Consider the following 19,426-nt stretch of genomic DNA (forward strand, 5'->3'; position numbering starts at 1 on the left):
TGAGAACCAAGACACCTCCTGGAAAACAGCTCACCTTAGGCTGAGCGTCAAATCCTCCAGCTTGGTGGAAAACTAGTGCCAGAGTTTTTGGAGTGGGACGTATAAGTGTACTGCCCTTGGATGGATCCCCATCTAATCCTCCCTAAAGCCTACCAAGAAGGAAGCCCGAGAATGAACACTAAGAGTGCTGTTTTCATTTAAAAGCTGTGAAAGACACTAGTATCACGTTTCCCCACTGCATTGACAGAGCATTACCATGAAGGAGGTGCCCTACGCACTGGAGATGTTCATTGCGACTTCATGTTGCTGAAAGGGTTGGCTCTTTGGCCACTTGTCAATTTGGTTCACTTAGAGCTATCATGTTACAGCAGCATCAGTGCAGGTGGAACTGACTGGTTTTGACATTAAATGGAAGTGGCCCAGTGCCAATGGGGCAGCAGAGGGGTTGTAGGAAAGTTTCATAGAAGTTCTGTGAATGCTGCAAGATTCAGAAGCACATCTCAGGAAGAGGAAAATGGTGGGCATCTTACAAGAGCAGTGAAGGTCATGGTCTTGAGTACATGTGAGACACCTTTCAGAGCTCTTGAAATTCCTGGGTGAGAGTGAATTTTGAAAATGGACTGAAAGAGTTAACATACTTAAGTCTAGAGTGTGAGTATGAATAGGTAACAGGTATTTGTCATCCAAACAGGGATGACTTTGAGAATGAAGGGTATGTTGCTAATTATGCCAAGACAACAGATGTAAAATAAGACCATCCTGGACAAACTGCAACGTACAGTCACATGTAGTTCCTCCTAGGAACTGTCACTTCCACTCTTTTAGTTTTGTAATGTTTGTAGTTTTACCCTAAACATGTATTTTTTTAAATCAGAAAAATATATAAAATTATATAACACACATCTAAATGAAGTAAGGGGAATGAGGTCTCGCAAGAGTGACAGGGCAAAGATAGAAGCATAATACTTACATTGTTATGTTGACCCCAGTACCCCACTTCCTGACACCACATTACAGTCTAGAAAATTATGTCTGTAAAATTATTGTCTGTCAATTATTCTTCACCCCCTGGCAACCCCAAAGTGGCCTACCTTGCTTAGAATGGTCACACTGTCCCGGCAGTCATGGTATATGCCTCACTTCCGCTATTTGATTTTACTCTCTGCTTTGTCTTCTCTTTGGGGGAGTAGTCTTTTAAGGTCCAAAAGGATGTTTTTATGGGCGTCCAGTTTAGAAACACAATGCTTCTGATCATAGCTGGCCCACATCAGTCCTGTCAAGACATTAATGGTAGAAAACTTCTTTAGAGTGCCCAGGAGATCAGGATCCTAATTTACTTTGTTCCTAATTCACAAAGTTGACTTCTTTTTTTTTTAAACTAGGTTGACGTTTTCTCTTTCGTGAGTTCTAACATGTAGCTAGAAGTTTCCACTGCAAAGTGTACTTGTTTGGCTTAAGGTCTTTTCAAGTGACTTTTATAATTTTAAAAAAATTTCGGCGTTGGAAATTGAACTCTTCCTCCATCCATAGGGCCGGTACGGATAGAACTATGCAGTCTTCTGCCATTGTCCCAGCCCATTTCCTTGAACAACTGCCTTTATGAGGGAGATGAGATGTGGCGACTTAGCTCCCTACTGCTCCCAGACATGCAAATAAAGCTGGAGTTGAATCCGTATATGAGAGCATGTGGGCTGCCAGTCCACTGACTCTGAGTCTGATGTATTAACCTATCATCAGTAATCGGGATTGATATCATCTGCCCAGGGATGCTGTTCTCTTGGTGAGGAGCTGGCAAAGTTCTGAGAGAAGGGGCCACAGGGCAGGTAAATTTGATAATGGGGCACAGAGAGCATCAGAGCATGGGACAGTGTCCAGGAAGGGGTAGTCCCATCCTGCCAGTGGGAGCATGGTAAGCAGACAGCCACTGGGTGGCTAAGGTTGAGGGGCTGGGGGAGCAGGATGTGAGCAGAACAGGTAGGGGGCCCCTATTACCAAAATATCTATTGTCTACCTGGGAACAAATCATGTTACAAAGATGAGAAGGTCAGCATTATTCTCAGGAGGTTTTCAACGTAAGGATACTGTTCATGGTACTCTCTGGTTAGGTTGCATGTATGTAAGACTCAGGTCAGTTGTAGAAGGTTAAGTTGGGTTGGAATTTATACTATTTGTGCACTTGATAATAATAATTCTTATACTTCACATGTGTATAATGCAATGTATATATTATATATATTATATATATAATCTATTTGGTCACAATAACTCTGTGAGCTACGTAGGGCATGTAATATTAACTCTATTTAATACATGAAGAAACTATGGCACAAAGCATTAAGATGCAAGGAGAGTGGTAGAAGTCCCCGGAGATGGGGCTTCAAAACATGGTTTTCTGACTTCAGATTCAAAGATAATTTTTAAACCATACTTGGCTGCCTCTCAACCACAAATTAATTGGTAGCATCTGGCAAGCTGAAAAACAAAATTGTTTTGAGTATTTTTTCTTTTTGCCATTAAATAGAAAAACCTTCTGGGTTCTACCAGCTTGTTCTCTATTAAATATACTAATTGAAGTGTAAAGTAATTTTATTCTCTAAACCAGCAGTTCTAGAGGATATATACAAGGAAGAAAATATTAGGATTTTTAGTTTTATATTTTTGGATGTGTTTAAATGAACATAATATCTCCCCACAGTATACCTTAACACATATATACATAAATATACATACACATATATAGCAATAAATGTGTATAATTTATAAGTAAGTGTATTTACAAATATTGAGACAAATGTTCTTAAAGAAAAAACAACACAGAATTGCAGGCTCAAAAAAGCTTGGAAACCATTGTTCCTAACTGGTAACAACTTTCCCTAAAATGTCCACACAGTTTTTAGCTAAACACACTCCTCCTTTTGTTTCACTTAATGCTTAGTGCAACGGGGTATGGCAATGGCTGCTATACCCAGAAAAACAGAAGCTTTGAGTGAGAAGGGCCTGGAGGGATCAATTCTCCTAACTCCTTGATTTGACAGAGGAAGAAACTGAGGCTTACGGGGGTTAAGGGATTTGCCCAAGCTGACAAGTTAAGGTTGAGCCCAACAATACGGGAAACGGATGGAAAATCCAGTTAATGCTTAGCTAGCCATGGTAATGTATCATGGGGCTGGCTTGCAGAAATTAAATCCGTTAATAATCCCCAAGCCTTATTTTAGCCAGAAGTTTTAAATGCCTCACCTATCAAACCTTTTGCTAAAGATGATAATGTAAGGGCTTTGTTTCTCTGGGTGCCCAAAAATGTCACACATATACTGCTCTCTGGGTATCTGGTTATATACAAATACAAACTTGAGGAATACATATAGATATTTAATTACATACATCAATTGGTAAAAACAATTGTATTGAAACAAATATACTCCCCATCCTGACTTCAGTGAAAATGGAACCAAATTATAATATTCCCCAACAGGCAAATAACTACTCAAAATCCACTGAATTTTGAAATATTTTGTCTGCCATCATCTCCTTGGAATTTAAGACCAGACCAATGCTGGACTATTATCAGATGCTAAATTCCAGTGTGTATTTGGTTCTATTTCTACACTCTTAATTCTCTTCTGTTGATCTGGCCATGTATTTAATTACCAGTGCACAAGGGTTTTATTTACTGTAATATTATGGCAGATAAGACTAGTGTTAATTTTTTAATTAAAAAAAATATCCAGGCTATTGTTGAATGACTTCTTCCCTTCCCATGAACTTTAGAATCACTTTTCCTATTCAAAAGCAAAACGAAACAACACACCCCAAAAACACCAGCACCAACAAAAACCCCATCTTTATTCAGAAACTTGTGAAATTTAGAGATTGGTTTAGGGAGAACTGACTTATGCTGTTGAATCATTTTTTCTCCCTAAATAGGCTACTTAAATTCATTTCAATTAGGATATATCTTTTCATTTATTCAGTCATGTTATGCCCCCTTGACAAATGGGTTTTTTAAAAATTCTATTATATTTTCTAACTGATTGCACATTGTATGTAAGAAAGCTGTGAACATTTTCACAAACCTTGTAACCTGACATTTTACTGAATTTTCTTGTTATATATAGTAGTTTTTAGTTGATTCTCTTGGAGTTTTCTACATAGACATCCATCTCATTTGTGAATAATGACTATTTTGCCTCCTCCTTTCCAATTTTTATGCTTCTTATTTTGCTCTCTTGTGTAACTGTATCAACTACTATTTCTAAAGCAACTATATAACTATACCTTGATTACTGATCATTTAGAATTTCTCCCATTATAATAATGCTGAGGTGAACATTTGCAGAGAATTTGAGTAGTTTGGGTCATTTCCTTAAAATAGATTCCTACAAGTATAATTTGTTGTGTCAAAAGACACAAAAATTTTAAAGACTTTTAATACACTTTGTCATGTTACTTTCCCCAAAGGGTCTATCAGTGACTCTAAACACCCTTTCCCCTCTGTTCACAATCCCGAGGCTCCCGGCACAGATGCCCCCTTCCCAGCCCTTCCTCTATGTGCCTTCCATCTGCCACCCACTGAGGAGATACCCAGGAAATTCCAAATCAAGCCCCTCCCCCAAATCAAATAAAAGTAAAACACAAGAACATAAAACTGCTACCCCAGTAACCCCCAAATCAATTTGGAGATGTAATTCAAATGATTTGGAGATTATTTGCTCACTCCTCCTGCAAATCATCCTAGATGCCTCCTTTCCCTCATCCCTCACATTCTAAAGCCACTGAGTCCAGTGGCCTTAACCTCTCTCCTACCCATTCTTTATTCTCCACGCACACTGTTACCGCTCTAGTTCAGGAACTTGTCCTCTCTCGTCTGGACCACTGTAATCCCATCTAACTGATCTTACAACCTCTGTGCAATCCTTTCTCCATCCCTGTGCAGAACACTTCAGTGGCAGGAGACACCTCAGGATGGCCACCAACTATCTGTCTGTCCAGTTTCTCATTTTAACCTCTATCTTACTAATACCTGCTAGCCAGACCAGACTATTTGCAGTTCCCTGACCATGTACAGCTCCAAGCCTCTGTTCCTGCCTGTGCCATTCCAACCACAGGAATGCCCTATTCAGCACCCGACACCCCCAGCCCCATTCACCCAGGAAAATCCTTTTTCTGTTTAAGATCCAACTCAAGGGGCTCTTCTCTGGTGAAACATTTCCCATTCCACCCTTCGACCCCCCACCCTAGAACTGTTATAGGAAGGGCTGTCCATTGGATAGAGTATGGCAATATTTCCTGAGGTTCCTTTTATGCCCAGTTTCCAGGGTTCTTATATAAATGGAACAAAGATCCATAGGGACTGGCTTTCCCCCTCTTTACGGTGCATTACATTTGTTTAACATGACTTCAAAGTTATTCGATATAAATCTATTCCTGCCATCAGTATAAACACAAGAATCAGCCTTGCAGAAGGGGCCTCCATCGTGAGCTAGGGGAGGGAGGCTTAAAAGGTAAGAGCTGGCTCTGCCCCTCTCCATTTTCTTGTGCCTCAGGGCACTTGCCTTGCTGACCGTTAATGATCACCTTAGGCCCTGAAGCACAATGATGAGAGACCCCCAGTGACTGCTGCAACTTCAGACAAAGCTTTTGGTTTTTCCCTATTTTTTGGTGGAAGAGACATTCAGAAATCCTGTGAAGGGAAGGTAAAATCTTAGAGTTGGAAAGGGGGGGGTCAGCGTGACATCTAATTCAGCTCTTTGCTTCCAAGAAAGACCTGAGGAGCTAACCAGTACCTCCCATTTTTAAAGGTCTGTGGAATGAAAAATCCTTTGTTCATCCAAGCCAGCACTTGTCAGCCCTCATTGGCAAGCAATTCCTGGGTCTCACTTCCTATCCTTGCCTGCCGCCCACCTCCTTATCTCCTCTAACTCCATTTCCTGCCTCTAGGTGACTGGTTTCATATCTCTAGTTTACTAGGACTGCTAGGAAGCAAGAGTGTTGCCTGAATATGCCAATTACATGCTTCGAGCTTGTGCCAGAGTCTCCCTCTGATTCCTGTTCTCAAAAGTGGGTGAAGGGGGGGCACATGGAAAGCCTCAAGTGCAAACGCAGCTCTCTCTCGCAATTCATTGAGGAAATGGAAGAGGTGTTCCCATCACACACCTGGGGGATGGATTTTGCTAGGCACAGCACAGCTGCCCTTCTGCAAACTGTTCCAAAGCCGGCCACTTTATTCCAAATTCCACTGCAAGTGTCTGTTAATATCTAGTGAGATGTTCAAAGCCAGTTAACCATCTACGAGTTTTGGGGGTGCTCTTTTTTGTGGATTCATTGAGTAACACAGACAAAAAATGCTAACACATGTTTCTGTTGCTAGGCCTTAGTCTTATCACAGTTTGAAACTGTAGAAAATCAATTACGTGCTTTGAATTACTCCCTTTCCTGGCACAGAAGCATTTCTTCGTTCTTTCCGGACAGTGAACACTTTGCAACATCTACCACTAACAGCCTGTTAGGATTCTCTGCTAAATTAATGTAGTACAAATAAACCGAACAGAAGCCTGGTGGAATGCTAAACATCCCCCCTCTCCTCTGTTGTGGCCTCCTTGCAGCTTGGGACCTTTCTGCCTTGCTGCTGCAACATCTGGACGGCATTCGGGTTGTTTCTCAAGGACACAAGTGTGCACCTCCGGTGAATTTCAACTTTCAACATCTCTCTGGCTCTAATCTATATTTAATGTTTCATGACTGGTAGTCAAAGACGCTTCAGCTAAATATCAGGTTGGAATGAAAATGATCCTTGGGAGAACATTTGCTTCCAGCATGCGTCAGCAAAGTGTCTGTGACAGAGGCTTTCCCCAGAGATGTGTTGCCCACTCTCTTGCAGTAATAATAATTACGCCTTATGATTGCTGTGCCCACATAATCAAAGATCGCTTCATCAACTGCGATCCCGAGGGGAAGCTGCCTCTGCTCCTAACTGGATGTCAGTCACAGAGAGCAGCACCCCTAGGGATCCCCAATTTTTCGCTTGCCCTTTTTAGTCCTGTGTTGTTAGCATTGTGTTTCTTCATATTCTTCTCAATGCAAATGATGTGTAAATCATGCCCTCCAGAAGGCACACGTGGTGAGGGGGAGAGGGTGGGGAGGGAGGTGGGGCTGGCGTATTCTTCTCCCCCGGCCCCCCTCCCCAACCTACCACAGGGATTTCTCGCATGGAACATAATTACATCTGTGCCATATGGGCTCATTTATATTCTATTACAGGTTAAGCTAATACGACTCAGAAATATGCTAAAAATACCTCAAAGTATTCTAGAGCTGTCAAAACACTTGTCATTTCTTGCTCACCCTTTTGATTGCTAGTGTTTTTGTTTTTGTTGGGAGATTCAGAGAGCTAAGAAAGCATGCCGGCGTGCTGGTGTCCAGTCTATAAATATAGCTTAATTTCCTGTATTATTGCAATCTGTGGGCTTGCAAAGAAAAGATCTTTTCTTTATAAACCTAGAATGGCCCCAAGACATGGGCACTGAAGCCCCTACACTTGTAGATTTTAATTTCCCAAGAGGTAGGAAATACAGATTTCAGATGTGTGGTTTTGTCAGCTTTAGAATTTTTCTTGTCTTTGTTTGATGTAATTATCCACTGTGATAGAGAAACACCTGCAGCGGGCTGACACCAGAAAAGTGTGATGCTAGAGTGAGACGAGTCGGTTTGAATGTCAGGCAAATCTTGCCAAGATTTTACATGTGGCATGAAAATGAGAAGTACAATCTGTAATGAGTAATGAGTTCAACAATGATTTACAAGGGTATGTTGGGTTGTTTTCATGCAGTGGTTAAAGTCCATCGACCCATTAATTTCTACCATCAGTTCAGAAAATTGGTGAGTCATGCCTGTGTAGACTCTTAACCTAATGGTTTGATTATGTTTCATTTTTTTAGTATTACTATCTTAACATGTTAGTGGAAATTAATAAAATCTGTCTTGGGAACAGAAGAGCAAGGACAAATATTTTACTTTTCCATGCTTGGCAAGCAGCATTTCCAAAGCATATATGGTGCTGATCATGCTATCGGCCAACAAATACACAGACCATTCTACTGAGAACTGAATTCACACAAACGCATACTTTTCTAATTTTCTAATAACTGTTCTATGTTATCTGGTTGAAGGAGTGGTTAAGACTGCCTGGTTCCAATCTCAAATTCTGCTACTCACTAGCTTGTTATCTTGGCAAATTCCATAATTTTCCCAGTTCCCCCATCTATAAAATGAACATGATATTAGCAGATGCAAACTATTATATGTAGAATGGATAAACAAAACGGTCCTACTGTACAACACAGGGAATTATATTCAATATCCTGTAATAAACATAATGAAAAATAATATTAAATACAATGTATATAAATATATATAAATGTATAACTGAATCACTTTGCTGTACAGCAGAAATTAATACAACATTGTAAATCAACTATACCTCAATAAAATACATTTTTTAAAAATGAGCATAAGAACAGTAGCTCTCTCCATGGGATTTTTGGAAGTATTAAATGAGAAAATATAAGTAAAATACTAGGCACAGTGTCTTGCATTTAGTAAATATTTGTTACTATTATTGTTGTTGATTTTAGCTTTAATATAAACAGCTTCTTTATATAGCTACAGGGCTCTTTTAACAAAAAATTATGTTTTTGTCAAAATCATGTTAGTTGCTCAAACTTCCATTTATCTTAGATCATGCAGGCCAGAGGTTCTTGGTACTTTTGGACTACACAGCCAAGTTCTTACTTTAGAATCAACAGAAACTTCATAAACTGGCATGGGAAGAAACAGAAAAAGTCAACATTAATATACTGAAGACAGTTTCTAGACTTGTATAATTTTGAAATATTTGTACGTTTACGATTGTTCAGAATACAAAGTGTCTAAACTCATGCAATTGAAATGTTCCATTTAAATACGAAGTTATTCCAGTTTATAGGGGGCAGATGGTTGAACCAGTAACTATAACCAAGTTTTTAGTTTTTGCTTCTTTCAATCCTTAAAATAGAGCTATTTCAAGATTTCGAAGGGGTGTGTGTGTGTGTGTGTGTGTGTGTGTGCGCGCGCGCGTGTGCTCATGCAGAGAATCTATACTGTAGACACATGCGCACAAAAGAACCTAATTTGGGGGTCTTCATTTACGTGTTCCTATCCAGCCTCATGGCCCTGGGTAAGTCATGTGCCTTCCTAGTCTGTAAGATTGGGCTCTCGATTATCCCTCAGGTCTTTTCTCCTTTCAGGCTGCTTATACTACCATAAAAGTGGAATTTTAAAAATTAGAATTATTATAAAAAGGGCTATAAGTTGCCTAGACACCTCAAACTTATATTTTTGAATGAAGGTCGACTATAAACTTGATGTAGAAATAGGAGTCTTCTTTTTCATTAGCCTTGACTTTGTGGTTAGGGATAGAGACAAAGACAAAACAAGATATGGGCAATATTTTACAGAAGGAGCAACCTCATCTCCTTCCCAGGCTGCAGGCACTAGGTTTTTGGACAAGGGTGCCAAAGATTTAAAAGGTGCAGTAGCCAGGGAAACAGCAGTGTGACGCTAGAGCCTCATGACTTTTGAAATTTCATGTTTAAAACTAGTATTTTTCAGCTTTCAGAAAATGTTTTCTTCCTCTCAAAATTACCCCGAGAGACTTTTCTGCAGAGAAGATTAGACACACAAACTTTTGATGGTTAAAGTTCAGTCGTACTTTCTTTTTAGTTTTCTTCTGTCAACTGTATTGTAAATTGCTTTAAAGTAAAAATAAAAGTTTTCCTCTTTAACCTTACACGTTAAAAATAAAATAAATCTTTAAAATGGTAAATGGGATTTGTTTCTCAGGCTGGGTCAGTGTGAGATTAATGTGTTCCAAAATGTCATATGGTTCGACCCTAAATCTTTTCTTAGAATATCTTCCCTAACCTATTCCTCTATTGTCAACATGAGACTACACAGGGTGTTCGAGATAAGGGCTGGTAGAAATCTATTCTACTGAGAGTCAAAAGGAGGTCTTTTTCTTTTCCCATGTAGTTACCCTTAATAGGTCAGGAAAAAAATTCTCTGGGAAAAGCTGGAAGTAAAGGTGAAACAACATAAGACAACTGCTAGGTTCACAAACACTGATATTTATTTGTTCCTGGTAGGGAAGGAGTGTGTAGGTATTAATTACTTAATTACAGATTTTAAATTAACTGCATTCTCTTTAAAAATCCCTAACCACAAGGGACAAAGACCCGCCCGCCCCCCCCACCCCCGCCAGAAGCCTTGTTCTCCCAACTTAGCTTTGAATGGCAGCAGCCCTACAGAAGTGACCTAAGTTATAGCCATTCTGGCTCTCCACGCCAGATCTAGATGCTTAAAGCTTTAGAATTATAGCTATGTGTTCCCATATCCTCTGTAAAAGATATTTGTCCTATCTAGAAGGAAAGATCATTTCAAATGTGAACATCCATTTATAGAACTTTTGGAAGAAAAGCAAATTCCTATAGTCCCAATTGACTAAAAAAAATCTATTGTATGAAAAAAATCCTCTGAAGATAAAAGAAAATTTAAACTTTAACCACAAAATTGTGTCACATTTCACATAACCTATGTAAACTATCATCCAGAAGACAGTGGAAAATCTGGGAGCTATGACTAAATTTTTTTTTTTTTGAAAAATACTCAGGAAGTTTAATGCACTGGAATTATAATGTTACTATCTTTTGTTTATTCTCTTTTTAAAATGTTTTTTCTTGGCTTTTCTGTAGGAAATTTAGAAAAATCACAAATGATACCAGGAAAAAACTAAATTTCACATCGAGATAAACCCCATTGACATTTTATCTCCTTCTAGTCTTTTCTCTATGTGTAAAGATATATTTTCAAGTAATTAGATTGTACTGCATATAAAATTATATACCTTAGATTTTCCCCTTGGCATTCTTTTATCATTTCCTCATATCTTTAAATATCTTTCAAAAATTTTGTTTTTAATGATTGCATAATATTTCATTGCACAGTTATATCATAACTCTGTTTACATTAATTTGCCATTTGAGATTTTAACTTCTTGATGATTTCAATACTGCAATGAATGATCCTTCCAATGTCTTGGGTTCTCAGATCCCTGATCCTTTTTCCCTTGCGGTGGTGCCCTCCCTCCTGCAGTCACCCACTCCCATGGGCAGACCCTGCAAGGGCATGTCATTCTCACTCTCTCAATATCATATATCCCACCCTGACCAACATCTCTTGACTTTTTGGATCTCCCCTTTTAGTATTCTGACTGTAATTCTTTGACCCCCCCCCCCGCCCCAGGACCTCCAATTCTAACACCCTTTCACCATCTCTTACTCCTTTCATGTCCAGACTCCTCTTTACCCAGCTGAATTCCATCCACAACAATCACTCTCATTGTGCACACCTTCAAATTCCTTGCCCCTCTCCTGTTCTGTCATGTTTGTTTGGTGAAACCATAATGCTGCTTAAATCCAACTCTTTGCCTACGCTGTACAGGGACCTGGGTAACTTATCATGGCTGGAGAAGAACATGACTGTGCTGATTGGTCTCACTTCAAATTCAGAAGCACAAACTCGGTGAACCCTTAGTGCTCACAGTAACCATTCTATACCTCTCTAGTCCATTTGCTCACTATTCACCACCTATGTGACATCATCTCTCTCCTCAAAACCCATGTCTTTTCCCCCCATCTTTATCATCTTAGCTGATGATATTGCATCCTACTTTACTGAGAAAACTGAAGAGATTAAAAAAGAACTTCCACCAACTCTTAAAATCACATCTCCCCCCTCACATCTGCCCCCTCATACATTACTGTCCCACCTGCTATCAAAGATGAGGTATCCATGCTCCTAACTAAAGCCAGCCCCTCCATCTGTGCACTAGATCCCATCCTTTCTCACTTACTTGCTTTAGCAGTTGTTCTTTCTCTCTCCTATATTATCAGGATGTTGATTCGCTACTGTATCATTTCCAGTAGCACACAAACATGCTGTTCTTCTGCCACCTTCATTTTATAAGCTATCATCTCATTTCTTTGGGTACTTGCAGCAAAATTTGTTGAAAGGGATGTCTTGACTTGCCATTTCTGATTCTTCTCCTTCCATTCTCTCCTGAATCCTTTCTCATCAAATTTTTGTCTCCTTCCACTACTTCACTGAAACTGCTCTTGTCAAGATCATGAATGACCTCCCTGTTGCTAAATCCAATGGTCAGTTCTCACTTCTCACTTTTTTCAACCTTTCTTCGTTTGGCTTCTGGGATACCACACTCTCTTGGATTTCCTACCTTACTAGTTGTTTCTTCTCAGTCTTACTTACTGGTTTTTCCTTTCCTACCTGATCTCTTAATACTGAGATCCCTGGTGTCTCAGTTCTTGGTCCTCTTTTCTTCTCCACCTACACTTACTTTCTTGGTAATCTTATCTAAACTCATGACTTTAAATACCACTTAAATGCCTAGGACTCCTAAATTCATCTCTTCATCCCAGACCTCTTCCCTGATCTCCAGGCTCACATATAGTTACCCAACATATTGTCATTCTGTTGTCTCAAACTGAACATGCCCAAAACTGAACTCTTGACATGGCCCCTGCCCTTGCATCCTCTGCAGCTGTTCGCATCTCACTTAATGGCAACGCAGTCTTCCTGAGGCTCAGACACAACTTTGTCAGCATCCTTGACTTTTATTTTTCTCACACCCTGTATCCAATTCATCAGAAAATTTCTTCCTCTACCTTTGTCATACATCCAGAACTTGACCATTTCTCAATTCCACCTCTGCCACCACCTTGTTCTGTACCACCATTACCAGCTTCTTAACCTATTTCCCTGTTTCCATCCTCAGACCTTCCACCTTCTATTCTCAGCACAACAGCCAGATTTATATCCAAATCTGATCAGATTACATCTCTGCTCAGAATGTGCTAAGACTTCCCCAGTTCAGTCAGAGTGGAAGCCAGAGTCCTTACAATGGTCTTCTGGGCGCTATGTGTTCTGACCCCAGTTCCCTAGCTGAGCCTTCTTTTTCTCCTTCTCTCCCCTAAATTCACTCCCCTCCAGCCACACTGGTCTCCTTGCTGTTCCTCAAACATGCCCAGCAAACTCCCACCTCAGGACCTTTGCCGTGGCTGTGACTTTTGCCTGAAAAACCTTTCTAATCTTTATGCACATGTCACCTTCTCAATAAAGACTGCCCCCCAGCACCCTAATTTTATACTGCACCTTCAACACCTCCTGTTCTCCTGATCCTCTTTACCATGTTTTCTCATTTTACCCCCCCATATCATGTATGGGAAAGTTTCCTGTATCACATGGGAAGCTTCTTAACAAGCTATGTAATTTATTTATTTATTACATTTGTGTTTATTCTCAGCAGTCCCATCTGAAATGTAAGTTCTCACGGTGTCAGGGGCTTCATTTTGTTCACTGAGATATGCTAAGTGCTGAGAAAAATGTCTGGCACATAATAAGTGTTTGATAAATATTTGTTCAAAAACTTTAATAAGCCTACTCATATAGAAAAGGCAAACATTTTAAATGTTAATTTTCTTATTTCAGCCCACATTGTTTTGAAAAACTTGCTCTCTAAGTGTAATTTTTAACTCTGGTGCAGAACACCTTACTTGAAGCTTCACCTTTACATTCTATGGAGAGGATGACTTTCAAAAATGTTTTGATGATGGATGAAATGAGAAAGAATAGCCAGGCACACTGAAAAGTCAAGTGAAGAATTATGACAACCATCTGGATATTTCAGCTACATGAACTCTAGCGGGGAACCCCTGTCATCCAGTGGAATATATAACTCCAGGCAGAAACACTTTAATTTGTGAATTGGACCATGCAGGGTGGTGGGTTAGAAAGGGCATGATGGAGGGTTGGTCATGAAAAGGAAGTGGCAAGTAAAATGGAAGGAAAATAGATGTGTTAGAAAAGGCATCAAGTACCCAACCCTTGTAACTGACCACACATATGGTTACATGCTGGCAATGCCTGTGTTTTTCTGACTGACGAGATTGTGATGCACACTTACTGTACAACATCGAAAGGATGGCATTTCTCTTTTGCTCAGATATGAACTATTTTGTTGGTTTTGAACTTACAGTGAGAATCAAACTGTACAAAGTTTGCTTAAACTTCTCCCCCACCCCACGAGCTCATGCTACTACAAACCTGTTGGGAAAACAGATTGAAAAGATTTAAAGAGATCCTTTTCAAGTATGAAGGCATTCGAATCCAGTCAAGGGGACAGGTGCGGCGACCACTAAACAAGCATGTGCGTTAGTTCAGGGGCACTCAGAAACAGGGCTCAACCCACCTGGAAGGATTTTGCAAAGGAAAGGCGGTTCCTGCAGAAGAGGGAAGTAAAACTGCTCATGGAAAACCAGCCATGTGTGGGCACACTGCTCTGCAGCCATTTAAAATCTTTTCCTCCTCGTCTGCTTTAATCAGTTTCCTATTAGATTTTTTTCTCCAGTTGATTTTCAGTGTTGAGAAGAATTACTCTGTCCTTTAGTGGAGGGGGCGGGGGTGGAAATGGGCAGGAGTGAGGGATAGGGGAACCGAGCAGAGTAGCCATTCTCATTCCTGAACAGTACTATGGTACTTGTTTGGGAAAAAATAAAGGAAAAGAAAAGAAATATTTTACCAAGGTCCCACCAAGGATGCTCGGGCTTCAGAAGGGCAGTAGGCAGCCAGGGGAGCAGAATACAGGTTTTTTCAGGAAAACAGAGAAAACTGACAGGTGAGGAAAGGAAGGTAGAGAATGCTGAGATGTGTGTATGTTGGGGGAATACTGCAATTTTCAATAGAATGGTCAGACAACGGTTTATTGAGAAGGTAGCATTGAGCCAATACCTAAAGGGAGAGAGGTCTTAAGTTGTAGGAAGGAAGAACATTCCAAGCAGAGGAAAGAGCAATGTCTTTGGAATGGAAACACACATAGTGGGTTTGAAGAACATCATGGATGTGGTGTGGCTGGAGCTGAGTGACTCTGCTTTATTTCTCCTTATAACACTCATCACCATCTGCCATGCTACATGTTTTCTTACTGATTTGTTTATTGTTCGTACCCCCAGCATCTAGAATAGTGCCAGGCACATAGTAGGCACTGTGGCAGGTGCTGTGCTTTGCCACTCAGATTCGTCTTCAGGAGTGAAGACTACTGCCAAAAGACAGCTCTCATGGGAGGTTGACTATAGCTTAGAAAATTGCACGAGGTCACCTCTTCTTCCCACCCTCAAAGATTGATCAGTGCAGGGGTATAAAGGCCTGGATGTCATGTTCCGCCTTGGGACAACTCTGAAGGGCCACCTAAGTTCCAGACCTTTCCATGGGGCTGGCTGAAGCCTTCCTTGAGACTATATCAGAGCTTCGCTTTACCTTCTGCCCAGTTCTGCTTCCTTCCACTCCTTTCCACAGGTGTGGATTTCAGGAACACTCTTTATTTGACATGCTGTCTGCTAAGCTCTGTCTCATAGTCTGCTTTCTGGGGAACCCCACCTGAGATGGGGTCAGGAGTAGCACTGAGAAGATAGATGCTTAAATGGAATTTTGGAAGCAAACCACCTGCCAACTGACAGGGAATGAGGACTCCAACATGGATGGTATGTGGTACGTCTCTCACACTAGGTAGCAGTGCAATTGTTAAAACTTATATTGATGGTGAATCAGGATGGTATACTAGTGAAAAATAAATTCATTAATTGGCACATTGTATAGGCATTTGAGAAGTATGGGAGCAATCATATCTATAAGGACTTTGGAATTGAGTGGTAATTATTGCTAAGCTCAATTAACACTCGGGAAAAGATTTTTTTTTTTAAATGCTGAGGGCAATTTTTCAGCAATTAAAAGTCAAGTTTGAAAGCCAAGGGGGCTCCTTGGTAGCATATAAAGAATCTCCCATTTCTTGCAGTGGAACAGTATAAAAAGCTGAGCCACAGGATTAAGACTTAATTGTAAAAGCAGACAAGCTCCAATGAATATAAACTCCCAACCAAGTGTGGTCTTCTATCCCAAGGTCAGGACTTTCACTGTTAGAGAATGGACCCTGACACATGGGATGGGACTTCTAGGTTAATGCACCTGAAATCTTAATCCTTAGCTTCAGTGTGTTCTGGTAAAGGTCTAACAATTGGCTCTCCCATGTATTTCTTGGACACACTTTTAAGCTTATTGCTCGTCATTATTATTTTCTCCATCACTTTCTCTTTCTGGACAACCAAGAAAACAATAAATTAAGCCCTGATTCTCTCATTTCTATGGGATAAATACTTCCACCATGGCCACTTTCAGTGTGACATCACTGAACATGGAGTTGAGAAAAGCTGTTCATTAGCATCCCATTACATATATTTCTGCCATACATATACAATAGATGTAAATAACCTCAAGAGCACAAATAACAGTAAAATCACTAGGAACTGATGAGTTTTGAGCATTTATCACCTTTGTTTTATGTTTAATTTAACTGTAAGTTTTTAAAATCTTGTTAATAATAATGCGTGTTTTTACAACTGGTTCACAAAATTCCTGAAAATTGGACAATCGGCTCTTGAGAGCAGGAGCAAAGTGGTGTAGAATTTTAACTCGATTGAATTGCATCAAAGGATCTGGTATTAAATCAAGTCTTCAAAACTTACTAGGATCTAACACATTAAGACTATGCATTTTCCTTATATAGTTAATGAATCCATGAATGAGAATGGTTGATTATAAATTGACTAATCCCTTAGGCTACCATTTTGCCAACTTTAGTTGGGAAATAACTGAGTTTTAAACTGTACATACTTTTTTAAGAATCTGTCATCTTTTTACATATGCAAGAATCAATTCAATTCCCTTAAACAAAAGAACACAACAATTATTCTCTTTTCACCTAAATTTTGCCAACAGCAATGACTTCTTAGCAACAGAATCCCTGCAGTTGTTTAGGGATTATTTTACAATGTGACAAAAGATTGCAATATAAAATTTGTTCCAATTAACATTCTTAAAATGTTTGCCTGCTAGAGAAAGGACTTTTCTTTAAAGTACTATGGATTTTCTTTTAACATGTTTTAGTTTAAACCTCCTGTTTCAGCTTAATGGAGCTGGCCCTAAATAGAGGGATGAAGCCAGGAAATCTGGTATAAGACAGAAACTAGTGTGACCATAACCCTAGGTTGCAAAAATAAATCTTCAACAATGAAAACTCTGAAGTTATTTATTATTGTCCTATGTTTTATTTGAACATTTCTTCACTGATCTATAGAATTGTGTAATCATTCATTCATTCATTCATTACTTTAATGAATATTTGTAGAATGCTCACTTTGTGCAAGGTACTATTATTATCCAGAGTCAACCTAAATAAAGAGGTAAACGGAGGCAAGTTCGAATAACCAGAAATCAAATTTATTTGGCAATAGCAGAGGAAATGCAATTCAGGAAATGCCAACGACAACAAGCTGCAGGTGAGTCTGTGGAAGGTTTGGGGTGGCCTCTATCTGTGAGTGAGGAGTGCAAAGAGGGTGCGTCCAGACAGAGTCCAAGTGGTAAGTTCATTCGCTTGAGGATGGGGAGAGATGCTTGGCGGATGTTCCTTGGTCAGAAGAGAAGTTTTGGTTTTCTGTCAGTCAGGCATTCACAAGAAATCAGTCTCTCAATTCCTAAGTTTCATTTTCCTGAGGGCACATGCGTGAGATTCTTCTTTTTATATCCTCTGGTTCCATTTTAGATTGAAATCCTTTCACACTAGAAATACAGTGTCTACTTTGTGGCTTTCCAGAGCAGATCTTTCAGCTCTCACAAACAGGGTAAAAACTACTGAGCTGTAGCCCATTTTCCATTTTGTAAGGAAGATGAACACCTCCTGAATGAAGCTGTTCTAGCGGCCTGTGGTCCTATCAGAGCTGGACGAGGAGGCTTGAGGTCAACCTCACCAGTGGGGTAAGTCCGCATTTCCGAATAATTTCTTTACCATCCTGCCATCCTCTTCTTCCCAGCACCGGGGAGTCTTCAAGAAGGTGCTCTGAATAGCAAGTTTAGGGAAAGAAAGTGAAGGAGGGAAGGTTCCGCTGGGGCTGTTTTTCCTGGGTGAAGAGGTGATGTTGGCTAGCCCGAGTGTGAAGTGAAAAATTATGAAACGCAAGAGTAAACAAGATGGAATAGTGAGACAGCTTCCCTAGTTTTTCAGAGGTAACATTTCATGCTACAGTTTTATTCTATTTAAAAATTTTTAATTGAGGTCCAATAATTGATATATAACGTATTCATTTCAGGTATACAATGTTATGATTCGATACTTGCATAGACTACAAAATGATCACCACAATAAGTCTAGTTAGCATCAGTTACCTTACATAGTTAAAAAAAATTTCTTGTGATGAGAACTTTTAAGATTTACACTCTTGGCAACTTTCAAATATGCAATAGAGTATTATTAACTACAGTCACCATGCTGTATGTTACATCGCCATGACTTATTTATTTTATAACTGGAAGTTTGTAGCTTTTGATCCCTTTCACCCATTTTACTCCCCCACCCCCAAGTCCACTACCACCACCGGCCTCCGGCAACCACCAATCTGTTTTCTGTGTCTATGAGTTCAGTTTTTGAGTTTTTTTTTAGATTCCACATATAAGTGAGACCATATGGTATTTGTCTTTCTCTGTCTGACTTATTTCACTTAGCATAATGCCCTCAAGGTCCATCCATGTTGGCACAAATGGAAAGATTTCATTCTTTTTTATGGCTGAATAACATTCCATTGTGTATATGTGTGTATATATAGTGTGTGTACAGATAAATATTATTTTCTTTAACCATTAATTTGTCAGTGAACGCTTAGGTTGTTTCCATATCTTAGCTATTGTAAATAATTCTGCAATGAACATGAGGGCACATATATCTTCTTGAATTAGTGTTTTTCTTTTCTTTGGATAAATACCCAGAAGTAGGAGAATTGCTGGATCATATGGTAGTTCTATTTTTAATTTTTTGAGGTATCACCATACTGTTTTCCATAGTGACTGCAGTAATTTACATCCTCCTCAACAGTGCACAAGGGTTCTCTTTTCTCCACATCCTTGACAGCACATGTTATTTCTTGTCTTTTTGATAATAGCTGTTCTAACAGGTGTTAGGTGATATGTCATTGTGGTTTTGATTTGTATTTCCCTGATGAGTAGTGATGTAGAGCATCTTTTCATGGCCAGCTGTATGTCTTTGGAAAAATGTCTATTCAGATCTTTTGCCCATTTTTCAATCTGATTGTTTTCTTGCTATTGAGTTGTATGAATTCTTCATATATTTTGGACTTTTAAATATATATATTAAATTTACAAAATGTCAAACATCGTCTTTTTCTAGTGTTTACAAAATCTACTACAAATCTAAAAATAC

The 19,426-nt window shown here is 39.5% G+C and overlaps 1 protein-coding gene across 5 annotated transcripts in view; it reads right to left on the reverse strand.

Moving 5' to 3' along the window:
* Window positions 1-19,426, reverse strand: part of MTERF1 (mitochondrial transcription termination factor 1) — a 606,108-nt gene that overhangs the window by 124,774 nt on the left and 461,908 nt on the right. For 4 of the 5 annotated variants that reach the window (XR_009565067.1, XR_009565069.1, XR_009565075.1 and 1 more), the window contains one exon: window positions 1,092-1,273. The exons of the other annotated variant lie outside the window; for it this stretch is intronic. The gene's annotated coding sequence lies outside the window, so the exon portion shown is untranslated. The remainder of the gene's footprint in view (window positions 1-1,091; window positions 1,274-19,426) is intronic. 5 annotated transcript variants of the gene reach the window in all.

This window comes from Globicephala melas, chromosome 9, assembly GCF_963455315.2.
Source record: "Globicephala melas chromosome 9, mGloMel1.2, whole genome shotgun sequence".
Taxonomy (NCBI): Eukaryota; Metazoa; Chordata; class Mammalia; order Artiodactyla; family Delphinidae; genus Globicephala; species Globicephala melas.